We start from the raw sequence: 14,411 nt of genomic DNA on the forward strand, positions 1-14,411 counted from the left end.
TAAGTGTTCCTGTTCCAGAACATAAAAAATAATAACGTTTCCGGTTTCATTCTTGTTCCCTGTAAAATACAAAAAGTTCCAGGTTTTCGTTTTCGTTCCTTGAACTGGTTCAAAGCCCTGGGCCTATGTAATGTGTCCAGAAAACCCACAAAACGCAACAGTGATAGAGCAATCATAGTATCATGATATGATTGCTATCTGGCGGTAGTGGTTTGTGGGCCTATTGGGGTCAAGTAGGAAGCCCAGCAAGTTCCAAAAGTAGAAAAAAAGTTTTGCGAGATCCCGCAAAAGTACATTGTTTTTTTTTTTTTCTTCTTCATGTTTTTTTTCCAACCCATGTTTTTTTTCCCCATGTCACCCGGAGGGCTCCGTAGGAAGGTGATTAATTGATTAAAGACTACTTTTTCAATAATTTTGCCAATAAAAGGTAGATTGGATATGGGCCTGTAATTGTTTAGCATGGAGGCATCCAGGTTATTCTTCTTGAGAAAAGGACAGTCAAATGACATATGTGGGATTAACACAACACTGATACACAGAAAAATGCCTTTTAATCTTGATTACGTTTTCTGTAATTATGTTAAATTAGATTAAATTCTCTCATCCCAGATCTCCACTATTTTAAAGCAAAGGGTTACTCCTTAGCAAACCATAACTAAACAGTGCTCCAACATATCTGTGGATTAAGCCACACAGTCAACTCAATGTAAGTAAGATAAATAAGGATGTTAATTGTTTTCAGCATTGCCAGCATTGTATAAAATTATTGTCACTTGGAGGAGACTTGTAGACTATGTAGGCTATGTTTCTGTTTTTTGGCAACACCATGTTCCTACATGACATGGCCCAGTGTCCTTGTAACATACATGCAAGTCTATCTAGCACAGCTAACATTAATATTAATATCAGTGAATCACACTCGCCTCCCGTTTAAGTTTGTCACCCAACAAAGCTAGATATGAGTTTTTATACATGTGTCTCCATGTCATACTGCAGTCTTTCAACGTATTGTAAATGATTGTAAATTAATTTAGGTCCGTGGCTCTCTGAAAGAGCCTCTTGTGCTGTAACTTATACAGAGTCTTAACAGCTACTGTACCATTGAATTTCTAGACAACTCCGTTCTGAGTTTGACGGGCGTAGTACAGGGGCGTTTCTAGACTTTCAGGACAACCTGGGCTTAGCCCGGCTGGACCGGATGTAATTGTAAAGATTAGCTGAGGATTTTTTTTTATATACATATACAGTACATAAAAGGTGTTATTATAATAGACAACAGACTACATTAGACTGCCCAAATTATTTATTATTGAATTACTAGGTACATACACGTTTAAGTGTGAGGTTGCATGTAATGTATCATTAAGCAAATGTTCTGCATCTCCTTCTGTTGATCTCCCTTCTCTCTCCATCACCTGACTGCTCTTTTGTTGTTTGATCTATGCCAGAGATCTACCAAAACACAAACACAGAGAGAGAGAGAGAGAGAAAACAGCTACCCTCTATAAAATCATGGAATCAGATCAGTTTGTGGCAAACCAACAAACACATACTATACTACATTGCAGGATACAAAAAACTTTTGAGATTGCAATGTTCAGCTCTAATTACAAATGCATTTCTTATGCATAGGGCATTTGCATACATTTCAGTGGACATGGAACATGTTCATTCCCATGAAACTTGGGTTTTTCAATGCTGTTTTATGTTTATGTCATCAGCTTTGTAATCACTTTGATGGTTAAATGGCTCATTACAGGGTGAATGAAAGCTGTCTCAGCCCCCTCTAGATATTTAATGGTTTATAGGCCTAGTTTGTCACTGTTAAAACATCTCCCTTACGAACAAATCCTGCATTGCAGGCCTACTGTGTATCAAAACTGCAATTTTTTTGCTACATCAGTACAAATGTTCAACAACGGGGGAAAGCATTTAGCCCTTCTGGCTAAATTTAGTTATTTAGAGCTGAGTGTAATAAATCTCTCTCTCTCTCTCTCTCTCAAATCGAGCACTGAAATGTGTCGTGCCAATTAACCTGACCAGATGCCTTGCAGTTGCCTAATGCTTGCTTAGCCTATTAGCAGGGCTCAAAACTGCACCAGACAAATGCTGGTAAATATTGAAGTTGGTAGATTTCAGACAGAAAATACGGATTACCTATTGAATGGTGGGTGAATTTCGCCACTTCATTTGTCAGTGAATTTATTCAAGATAGTGAATGGTAGATTTTCACATTTCAAAAAGTTAATTTTGACTCCTGCTTAGTGTTTACTAATGATAGCTTGCTAGCCAGCTAGTGATAGGATAGGTAAACAACACTAATAGCTGGCCTTTATGGAGTTGGTCGGACAGGACTAAGCTTATATTTCAGTTTGCAAACATGAATTCTTATCCTTTGCCTTTCGTTTGAAAAAGTCAAACAGTTTCAATTGTTTTTTGCTGGTCATGTCACGTCTGCTTTCTCAACGTACTGCAACCTGACACTGCACCACCCAGTGAGTTGACAGCAGTAACGTTAGTTGAGAGCAAAGATTCCACAGACCGCGAAAACGACCCTCTGCCACTCTCCACCCACCCCCAGCCCAGCCCCGCCCCGCCCGTTCTGCTTCTCCTTGTCAGAGTTTAGTGTTCGGAATTCCTTGTTCTAACAGGCTACGAGGGATAGAATGCACAACGAAATAAAAAAGTTAAATAAAAAAATGTTGGCTACCTGGGCTGAGCTCAATTTTCCCCCGGGCTGAAGCCCCGGTCAAATCGGCTGGCGACGCCCCTGGCGGAGTAACAATAACTAGGGGGCATGGCTTTTGCGAACGGTCAATTAACTAAAACCAGCACACAATTTAATAAAATGAGCACACATTCTCTCCATCTTCAAGACATCTTGCAGTGACTTTCTGAGATATGAGTAGCCTAGACTGTTCTTATAGTGATTACCCTTCATAGAAAGTGTTTCCCAATGCATGAGTGTGTGTGTGTGTGTGTGTGTGTGTGTGTGTGTGTGTGTGTGTGTGTGTGTGTGTGTGTACTTGTATGTACGTGTATGTCTTCTCATTACCCCTCCCTGCATTCTCATAAGTGTTGGAATGACACTAAGCCGTGCTTCCTGGGGGGTGGAAGTGGGTTGTGGAATGAAATCCCCCGTCAGATCATGGGTGTCTGGAGGTCCTCCCTGCTGCCTGCTATCGCTGCCCTGCTGCAAATGAAAAGATAATCAGCCCAGCCGTCACATTTGCATCCACAGATGTTGGGGCCGAGTAATAATTTAAAACTCAATTTCAATCTTCCAAGTTTAAAATGAACGCAAAGTAGGAAAGAGAGAGAGGGAGAAGGGTATTATCAGTTCGAAAAAGTCATAGTTGCTGAGCTGGTTCCTGTCGCTCTCTCTCCCTCCCTGGTTTCGTCTCTCAGTGAGGTTCAAAATTGAGAGAACAGTTTGCAGTTTGTGTGGTGGTTTTAAGATTTTTCTTTATTTCTAACAGTCTCTTGCTCATATAGGAGTCTGGGCTTAAACAAAACATGTGTGGGAGTTATCCTCAATTACAGGGCTTTACTAGCCTAGAAATCTAGACGCACCCTAGCAGCAGCAAATTACATTTGCTGCCAGGGCTAGTCTAGCAACTCTCCTTTGGCTTGTGAGCTCAAAAAATTAAACTTCTATCAGGCCAATCAAATCGTGTATAGAGTCGTTAGGCGGGCTTAACATAATGATTGATGGCAGAGTTGCAACGGTTTGGCTTGAATTCCCTGCTACTTGAAAACAAAGAAGATGGATGTTGCTGTTGGCGAACAGTGTGACATGAGTTAAGCTTTTATTAAGTTGGCAAAAGTTTGAACTAGCCAACTAGCTCCGCATGGGACTCATAGCGCTGTCCTATTGCGTGCAGAGAGAATTTGAAAGACAACCGATTATCCCGCCCCTCGGACTGAGCACTGCGAATGGTGAGTGCCCAGACCCTACATTTTAATGTGGGTCTGGCTCACCAGGCTAGGGCTTTACCAGAAAGACTGATAGACCTGACCATAACTGATGGTAATCTGCAACACCATATGCTACTCTTTTTAACCTTCTAACACTGTGAAAAATGACCGATTTACACATTCCCTGTACCATAAATATGGCATTTTTCATCAGATCGCCTCAAGACCTTATGATATCCTTCACAAAAGGCATTTGAACACATACAATTCATTGTGACTAATTTCTTTGAATTTTGAGTGATTTATTCAACTTGGTCTCACTTTTTGTTTACGGTCAGAAATGACCGTCATAGGAAATGAATGGGAAAGAGTATAATTTTCATCAAGGAGATGAAAGACCCTATCTCCATACATGCACTTGTAAGTAAACTGGCAAATGTATTGTCTGCATTTGTTAGAAACAGAGTTATACATATGTAATAGGGTACTTTACTTTTTAATTATGTCTGTTTCTTTCCACACTTGCAACTGTCTGTACACTTTATGTGTGCCTCCTTATTTATTATTTCATTCTTCTTTCTTCTTACTTTTAATCCTGCCTGCCTCCCTTTTTTACACTACAATGTTCAGTGCTTTGAGTACATGATAAAGCGCTCTACAAATAAAATGCAGAGTGCAGGTTTTGTACTGGAGTTTGAGGGCTGGTGGGGTGACTGCTTTCTCCTGTTGCTACATAATGCCAGAAGTGAAAGGGCTTGCTGTGATGCTAAAGGAAGTGTGCTCAAAGTAAGAGCTGTATGAGGGACCCTTAGGTCAGGTTGACCCCTGTATGAGAGCCCCCATGGAAAGGTGATGCATTAGTTAGGCACCCTGTGTCTGTGATGAACAGTGGATGGAAGGATATACAAGGGGCACCTGTAAGGAGTCCTAATGTTTCTATACTGATCAAACTCTTGATCATGTGACCTGTTGATTAATTACCCTACCACATGATGGTATGACCTCATGGTGGGCCCATTTTCACATATTGCTGCTACAACAACTTTTGATTATATCTCTAACCTTTGCCTTTTTCACAGGAGAAACTAACTAGGAAGCAGGAAATGTAATTAATGTGTACATTATCATGTCTTGATTAATTCACTCTCACTACAACAATGGTCTCAAGTCTCATCAAAGTACTTCTCATGTGACCCAAAATCAGCTGACCTCCAACCATGTGATCCCAAATCAGCTGACCTCCAATCATGTGAATGTAACCAACCACAAACTAGGTAGCCTATTTAAGTGAAGTTTACAGAGCATTCTGGGAGCCATTCTGTAGTCAGAATCTCCCGCACCACTAAGGTGTGTAGTAGTGATGGCGAGACGAAGCTTCTTGAACCCTTGAAGCTTTCCAGCCAAATGTGTTAAAAAGTGGTTCATTTCTCGAGGCTTCGAATGCACCCTAGGACACCTACTGGTCAATAAAAATACAACACATAAAAATTCCACACACAAGAGCAATACAAAAAGCACCGTTTGGTCTGTACAGGCATTGGGGAATACAACCGATTCCCATGTTGAAATATTTCCTTTGTAGCCTAACAATTAAAGTAGTAGCTATAGGTGATCTCTGAAAGTTCATGAAAATCGAGACAAGGATCGAACCCAAGTTGCAAGATCCCTAACCTAACACCTTGCCCAGTGTCCCAAAGAGTGACTTCATTAGAGTGAAATATTTTCTCTTTTTGTAACAAATGAAGTAGAAGGTGATCCGCGAGAATATACAATCTCGAGGAAGGATTGAACCCAGGACGCGCGATTTCTAGTCCAACGTCTTACCCAGTGTCCTATCCTACAATCAGCCTTCTTCTAGAGAAAAAATCTATATTAAATTGTAGGCTGACGTTGGGTAAAATGACAGAAGAGAGCAAAGTGCTTTTGTAACTGAGTATGTTTGAAGAACAGAGGGCAGTGAAAGTGCTTTGGTAACTGGGTAGTATTTTAAATGAACAGAGAGCAGTGAAATATAGGCCTACAACCAACCAACGACTGACAACTACCCACGAGTAGGCTACGTATTCGAGTATGGGCCATCTTAGTCGAAGCGTCCTGCCTAAAGTGAACCACAACTCGAAGCAGTGGAGCCAAACGAGGCCTCGAACGTCACGCCTGACGTCAAATTACCAATACAACTCAAGCCTCGATACAGGGCTTTGCTGGGAATGGCTTGACGTTCTCGACACACGCTTCGGAGCCTCGGTATCAACCGTAACATCACTAGTGTGTAGTCATCATCCTCTGAGCTGGTATGTTCATTCTCTGATTGCTTCATATGGTTTCCTAAATGTTCCTTTAACCTGTTTTCGTAACTTTCACATTATTGATTTAGATGTACCTTTTATAATGTCTTGGATGAATATCTTGTATCTGACAAATAAATTGTTATGCTTTGACCCGCATAGTTTTCTAGAATTTCTTTAGATATCCCTCAAAGTTTAAGATGTGCCAGGGGGAACGGCTAGGATTAGTCCCTAGGGCCGTGGGGCTAAATCAGTGAAAGTAGGCATGCTACCAGGAGAGCTGGCCATCGTATTGTACTGTAATGGGTCACTGATTTTATTAGTAGTCTGGAATTAGACAGCTAACCTTAGCACACCCTGAACCCTCTGTAGCTTCGGTAAGATGTTCTGTCCAGATGAGTATAGTGGTCCAGGCCAGCACTATAGCCTCTGACCAACTTTCACACTAGGATCATTACTCAGTAAATGGTGCCTCCCGAATTAGTCGGCCGAGGAGGGCCTTGCACACTATTCTTGGGGAAGATGCGTCTAATTAAATAGCTAGAAGGCATTCTTGTAACAGTATCGTGGGTAGGCCTACATCGGCCTACTATGGATAGTAATATTACTTTGACTGAAACTTCTCCATATCTAGCGGGGTCAGAATCATTAGGTTAACAGGGGTTCTATAATCAATTGTTATTTCCAACAGCGCGCGGACAGCTTCACGATTTCCTTCGACCACTCCCAGTTCCCTCATTGGTCCTGACGAGTGACGTCTTATACACCTGTATGTGTGAAGTGCATGAATGTATTTCATGAAGTTTTAAAGAATGCCAGCACTATGGTTGAGTATGTGCCCTGACTACCATACCAACATCCATTGAGGCAACAAATCTTTAAATTATATACAAATGGAAAAAATTATAAAAAATATTATTATTACTATTGTTAAAGTGTACATTTTTAATTTATGTTAAAATAAGAGCAGTTAAAACTGTCCGGTCAAATTTGACCGCAAACAGTAAATTAAGGGGGGTAGCAACGAACAGTGTTTAAAGGTTAAACAATGTTATCCTTGCTCATCAAACAGTCTTGCTCTTTGTTCTGTCATGTCATCAATCAATCAATTTAATTACCAAAGGAATATATGTGTGTGCGTATGTGTGTGTGTGTGTGTGTGTGTGTGTGTGTGTGTGTGTGAAAGAGAGAGAGTGAGAGAGAGAGAGTAGTAGTTACATAGGCTATAAATGAAGCAAAGTCGGGAACAGTACGGCCCACCGTTTCCTGGAAAATTGTAGTTCTTAAAAGTCTATTTTCAGTCACATTTACAGTAAATCACAGTTTTCAGCTTTTGAAATATGTGGGGAAAGGGAGTGAAAAAAATGTGTGTGTGTGTGTGTGTGTGTGTGTGGAGAGAAAGAGAGAGAGAGAGAGAGAGAGAGAGGTGGCTATTCACTGGCATGGCCAATTACCCACCTTTTCCTGTTTTTTTCTGTCAGGAAAATGTGACTGGCCAACCAGAATTGTTGTTATCCTCTCCCACTCAAGCAAAGGCATTAGAAATAGCAGAGGATTGCATGGTGTGGGGAGATATGGAAATGAGAGTGCCACAGTGGCTGGCAGGCAGGTGGTCCGGAACAAGGCCTGGAAAAATATATATATATATCAGGGAAAAATATATCAGTGGTGTTTTTCTTTTCTTTTAAATTATAGAGCATGAGAACGAGAGGCAATCAGACCATGGCTCAGCCATGACACACTCATCAATGTTCCTTGTGGAGAGTAGCAGTACCCTTATGACTGGAGATGGTCCCCCAGCCTAGGCTTCCATCAAGATGTTTGATTTGAAGAGGCCTCATCCCCATGGAGATCACCAGGGGAGATTCGCAGGTGGCCGTATTCTTATTGCCATGGCGATTGCATGATAAGCATTCTGGAATCGAGTGTGTGGGATCCAGAACATTTAGGGGCATTTTTCTTATACTGGTTCACCAAACATCCACAGATTGTACTAGCAGGGAAGTACTAGGAGGCGTCTTTCTTATACTGGTTTAAAAAACAAGCACAGATTGTATCAGCAGGGATGGTATTGCTAGGAGGCGTCTTTCATATACTGATTTACCAAACAGCCACAGGTTGTATTAGCAGGGAAGGTGTTAGGCGTCTTTCAAATTTACCAAAGAGTCACAGATTGTACTAGCAGGGAAGGTATGAGTGTCAACTGTGATTCTGTTCTTGTTTTTATGGGTTACTTTTGAACAATGGAAAGTTGGATTCTAAAAGTTAAAAATGAGAAACAGGAAACATGATCATTAACATATTGTGCTAACGTGCTGACAAAAACAAACAAATGCCATGCCAATGCCATAGAAATACATGTACAGTATCCAGCAACATTTTGCCCTCTTGCCTGTTTTGCTATTGCACTGCTTATAACAAAGTTATTACATGATAATAAAATTGTTATTGTAGCACAGTGTCACTGACTTAGCCTAAAGGCCTATATTCATGCAAAAAGTCGATGATGTTTCCAGGCCTGGAATTTCATAATTTTAGGGGCAAGGCCACTTGGCCTTCGGTTGGGCATATTTGGTGGGGGGCACAAAGGTCACACGCCTGGACATCAAGGCCAACTAGGTTAACTAGTTGCCTAAATAAACATAAATGTCTTTTGAAAATTAGAATGAATTATACATAGATGTCAGCAAGGTACTTTGTTAAATAATTGGAACAATTGCAATGCCTTTGTCAGAGGACTGATCTTTAAAAGTTTTCTGTGGATGACAGCATTTTTGTCAAAGACTTTAACTGGATAGACTATTGAAGCAAAAACGTTGGTGATAAAATGTAGCCTAACCTAAGCAATTCTATGAGACAAGTTTGGTCAAAACAAAGACATGAATTGACCAGTACACCACATATAGGCTAACATTACACTTTCCATGGATAGTTTGCAGTCCCATTGTGTTGGTAAATTAATTATCCCATAGGCCTCTGCACAGCAAACTTATTTGGTTTCAACTCTAGCTCTAGGCAAGGCTATCTCGTCATAAAATTTAGGCTACACCAGGGTAGTGTTCAATGAATTCTTCCTCGTATTAATGTGAGAGAATCAGATAAATTAACACATTATCAAGTCACGGAAAACATTAGTTCACTACAGCAGTGTAAGGAAATGAATCAATGACAGCTGACATAACGCTATTGTTTTCCAAAGCTGCTTAATAGACAACATCTAAATGTCTTGCTTTGTCTTCTGCCTGCTGAACCTTTGACTTTGCTTGCTGTGCGCTGTCACTTTCTCTTTCACTTTTGCTGTATCCGCATCAATGATTGGAAATGTGTGCTGTGACGCGCTCTAGAACCATTCTTTCTGATCCTAATATTATTTCGAAACTAGATGTACAGCAGAGCGGTACAAAATATGACCGCTGCCCAGTCCAGCACATTTTTTCCACAAAAATAAATCACGCTGAAAGGCCTATATGATTCTAACTGTCTCACTAAATTGCATTATGCACACTCAATTCTCACTGGTATCTGCTAGACAACAAGTACCAAAACCTGATTAGTTCATAGATTTCACATGTAAAATTCATTTTATACAACCCCACCCCCATCTTGCCTGTTCATAATTCTGAGAAATTCTTGAATTGTGTGCATGTGTGCGTCATCCTAGGCCCTACGGTTCTCAAGAAATTCACAGAAAACTGTGTCTGCCCTACCCTCCTTTCGGGGGGTCCAGTACAGCGGGGGGGCTACAGATCAAAACAAAAAACGATGGTTCCATGCTATCCATGTGGGGTTACATGCCCACCAAGTTTCGTGTACCCCGGTCTTTCAGTGTCCCGGGAATCCTTGTTGGTGTACGGTCACTAAATGTACACATAAATTATTTTATTGTAAGGCCCCCCCATGAACGAAATGCATTCGGAGGGTGTCATAATGATCCTACACATTCAATTTTGTGCAGTTTTGACCATGTCAGCCAGAGATATTGTGATGAAAACACCTAATTTTTTGCTTTTTAATTTTTAACTAAGTGGCGCTATACATGAAAGAATGGGATAGGTTGACATGCCCCCTTAAGACCAACATCCAAAAAAAAGGTGGACCTCCTTGGCCCTACGGTTCTCGAGATATTCACAGAAAACTGTCTCCGGCCACCTACAGGCCAGTTGGTGTATAGTAACATAAATTAATTTATTGTGTGGCCCCCCAAGAATTCCACAAAACTTGGCGTGCATTCAGAGGGTGTCATAATGATCCTACACTTCCAATTTCGTGCAGTTTTGACTATGTTAGGTCACAGATACCTGTGATTACAACACCTCATTTTTACTTTTTTGTGTTTAACTAGGTGGCGCTACTGTATACATGAAATGTATAGGTTTAGTCAGAATTTTTTTTTTTCTTTTTCGCATGTCTAAATTTCCGTCAAGGATTCCCGGGACACTGAAAGACTGGGGTACACGAAACTTGGTGGGCATGTAACCCCACATGGATAGCATGGAACCATCGTTTTTCGTTTTGATCTGTAGCCCCCCCCGCTGGACTGGCAAGATGGGGGTGGGGTTGTATAAAATGTATTTTACATGTGAAATCTATGAACTAATCATGTTTTGGTACTTGTTGTCTAGCAGATACCAGTGAGAATTGAGTGTGCATAATGCGATTCAGTGAGACAGTTAGAATCATATATGCCTTTCAGCATGACTTATTTTTGTGGAAAACATGTGCTGGACTGGGTGGCGGTCATATTTTGCGGTACATCTAGTTTAGATAGGACATAGGCTTCAAATCAAAATCTCTGTACCAGTCAGATACTAGAATATGGAAAGAAGGGGGAATCAGTCATGCAGGGCACCACGGCCACAGTGGCCTGACAACTTCCAGTTCTGAAAGGGGCATCTGTTGCACTTCATGGCCGCCGTGATTCATATGATTCTCCACTGCACTTGCTTACAGCAACTGTTAGTCTCTGTCTTTGTGTTCCTTCCCCAAGATGTGTGATTTAGGGGGCCCTGGTCTGGGCCATCAAGTGACACACAACACTAGTCCCCTTGTCTTCAAGGACCCACAGTGGAGCCGGCGCGCAGCTGATCAATGTGCCCTGTCCTAATGACATCTATCCCATGATCAATTTATATCGATGTCATTGTCTGGTCATGTGTAATGACCTAATAACATTGGACAATTGGTTTTGTTATCATGCTCAGCCATCAATAAGACAGTATTATGAGGGTTGTAGATTCTATTGCTGTTTCATATTAGGGACTGTTTGTTATTTATAAACGGGGCCACCGGAGGAAAATAGGGGAGGGTCATGTCTTTTTATTCTTTGTTGAGGGGAGGGTCACCTAACTTTTTTTGTCTAGGAGGGGGGGGTCACCCATCTTTTGTATTAATGAAAACAGCAAAAAATCAAAGTGGCTTGTTTGATTGTTGATTTCTGTCGCCATATAACGTTCTCTTTCATTCCATAGCTCTGCCAACATTGAACAATGAAAATAAGGGAGATTTCCCGGGTTTTTCACGCAAAATACGGAAAATGTCAACATTCGTCCCCATTAACGTTGGAAGGGTTGGAGCAACAAAGTAGCCTACTTTATTCACGCCTAACAGCCTATATCCATTTGGTCAACTTTATCCAGCCCTAAAAAAGCTAAATTTAACTTTGGTTTAGCCTACTTGTAGTTTACCGTGTAGCCTAACTTTAAACAGTGTGCATGCTTAACATAAAGCATACTTGTGCTTCATTCATCCACACATCCAGCTCCTAACGTTTTGACAATCATTTCTACCAATTGACCTTGTTCCTGCCCATCTCTAGCTTTGCTGTCTCCATCCTTTCTGTTTTTGTTGTTTGCAAAAAAATATATAGTAGGCCCTATTTATTGGTAACCAGCAACAAGTGAAATTTGTTAATCGCTGTCATTCTCTCTCCTACCAACAAAAATGTGTTACGTTCCAAGTAGCAGTGCGTAATTCTGCTTCATAAAGTTAAACAAATACATTGGTCATATAAATAGCCAGTTTATGGTCTACAGTGTAGTGTTTGTAAGTTATGGTAGGCCAACTCTGAGTGAATATACAGGGGGAATTCTTTGTCTACTCTGCTGAGTAGCTGAGTAGCCTGGCAGGTGCGCACGTAGACATAGCCTACGGCCGAACACTGCAAGCGCCAATGAATCGTGCTCTCACGACAACCACGTTGTTAACTTAAATAAGCCTAGGTTAACATCACTCTGAGTTCGCATTCAAACAAAGCAAAACGATGATTTAAATACATCTGTTTCACTGGAAGATAGATAGATAGAGATAGATAGATACTTTATTGATCCCCAGGGGAAATTCAAGAATCATGCAAGGGGTAACAACAGGACAACACAGAGACAGGCCAGAATGCAGGACTAATGTTATGAGAGTATTATGGGATATTCTACGGGAAAATATTAAAACGGCAAGACAGCGGGGAAAAGTTAAAATGATAAACCCGGAAAAACTTGGCATGTTAGGTATTTTTCGGTCCCTTTGATTATTTGTGAAATTGTGCAAACGGCCTTTTCAAGTCATTTGAGAAGGAAGGAGTGTAGCAAGCTCCCAAATTGACGCTCGTCTGAGAAATTGAGTTTTGGATAATGTTCAGCTTCGGCAGCTTTATATATTCATCTTTTGATTTAAGCACTCAAAATCCCTCCGGTGGCCCCGTTTATAAATAACGAACAGTCCCTTACAATAATATTAACATCATCAGCAGCAAAAAGGCTGTCATTCTTGAGATGACTTTGACAAACAAAAAGGTTTTCAGGTGACAGTGCTTTGATGAAATATGTATTTTTCCATGTGCAATCACTGTTTTTTTTTCCACATGCTTTTTGTTCTTGCTGCAGTCATCGTTGTCGAAAAATCAAAACCATATGGTTATTTCAATGCTTTTGTTTTTGTTTGGCTGTGCGGAACAAAAGCAAAGCGTGACTGGATTAAATGTTATCACCACTCTCTAAATGCGTTGTGTAGTGCAATCCATCATAAGATGCAGATAAGGCAGGGAGGGTGAACGAAGGAGGCTGGCAGATAAAGCTGATTACAGCAGCTGTGTAGCAGACAAGTACCTTGCTGGGTGTGTCCCTACAAGGCTACCATCCTTTTTTCAGCACATTTGCAGCAGGATTGATGCATAAAAAATAACAACAGTAATAGCAAGGAATGGAATTTTTTGTCATAGATCAAGCTTAACAGCAGAGGATCTAAGAGGGTAAGGGTTTCCTTATCATGAGTCTGCTCCTCTGATTAGGGGTGTGTGTGTGTGTGTGTGTGTGTGTGAGAGAGAGAGAGAGAGAGAGAGAGAGAGAGAGAGAGAGAGAGAGAGAGATGACACACACACAAGTAGATAAATAAACACGTAAACATAATGCTGGATGAGGACCAGAATGAACATATCTTGTTCCTCAACAACCACCACAGTGGGCCTGAAAGCTACCTAAATGTGTGTGTGTGTGTGTGTGTGTGTGTGTGTGTGTGTGAGGGGGTTCTGGGGCCTGGAGATTGGAAGTTGAATGGCTGGTTTTCGGTAGGGACTCAATTTGCCTATTACAAGTTTGTTGAATCGGACAAATGAAGGATGGTTTCTACGCAAGATTTTTATAAATGAGGCCCCAGGTCTCAAGATAGATCTGGGAAGATAATGGAAAATACAAGGTTTTTCGCGTTTCTGACCGCAGGATGACCCAAGTCAGAGGGGGCTCAGCGATGTGGTGTGAATGCATGAGCTGTTGATAAATAAATTACAGAAACCATAAATAAAGGGCCTAAACTGACATGTTGTATTTCATTTCCAATATTGTCCAGTGCTAATGATAAACTGGAGCTACGATGACATATAGTGCTTTGGATCATGTAGGCTACTTAACTTGGGGAGATGGAATCACACTTGACAAAAAGGCTATCATGGACCTGGGAAATGCGACAGTTGTGGAGTCGGCATTTAAAACAGTACCTCTCCAAACTCAAAAACAGTAGACTAACAGTCAATAAAAGTGGACTGTCAGAGCAGCATAATACTAAAAGCCATGCCGGGTGTCCCATTCGCTCTTAAACTTTCCGTCACATTTGGTTCATCTACCTAGCCACTTCTTGAATGTGTTAAAATTCGTTCTCTACTTTAAAGAACATTTTGAGCATAGCCTACATGCAATGTTGCATAGCCGTAAAAGTGCAATTTGC

The 14,411-nt window shown here is 41.0% G+C and overlaps 2 long non-coding RNA genes across 2 annotated transcripts in view; one reads left to right on the forward strand and one right to left on the reverse strand.

Moving 5' to 3' along the window:
* Positions 1 to 215: 215 nt before the first annotated feature.
* On the forward strand, positions 216 to 5,585 carry LOC121698362. Its single transcript, XR_006026754.1, has 3 exons — positions 216 to 290; positions 1,772 to 1,773; positions 5,574 to 5,585. It is a non-coding gene; the product is annotated as an uncharacterized LOC121698362 (long non-coding RNA).
* Positions 246 to 14,411, reverse strand: part of LOC121698359 — a 28,118-nt gene continuing 13,952 nt past the window's right edge. Inside the window, exons 3-4 of the long non-coding RNA XR_006026751.1 lie at positions 565 to 569; positions 246 to 314 (exon numbers count right to left, since the gene is read on the reverse strand). This is a non-coding gene — a long non-coding RNA (uncharacterized LOC121698359). The remainder of the gene's footprint in view (positions 315 to 564; positions 570 to 14,411) is intronic.

Source organism: Alosa sapidissima, chromosome 23, assembly GCF_018492685.1.
Source record: "Alosa sapidissima isolate fAloSap1 chromosome 23, fAloSap1.pri, whole genome shotgun sequence".
In the NCBI taxonomy this organism is placed as follows: domain Eukaryota; kingdom Metazoa; phylum Chordata; class Actinopteri; order Clupeiformes; family Clupeidae; genus Alosa; species Alosa sapidissima.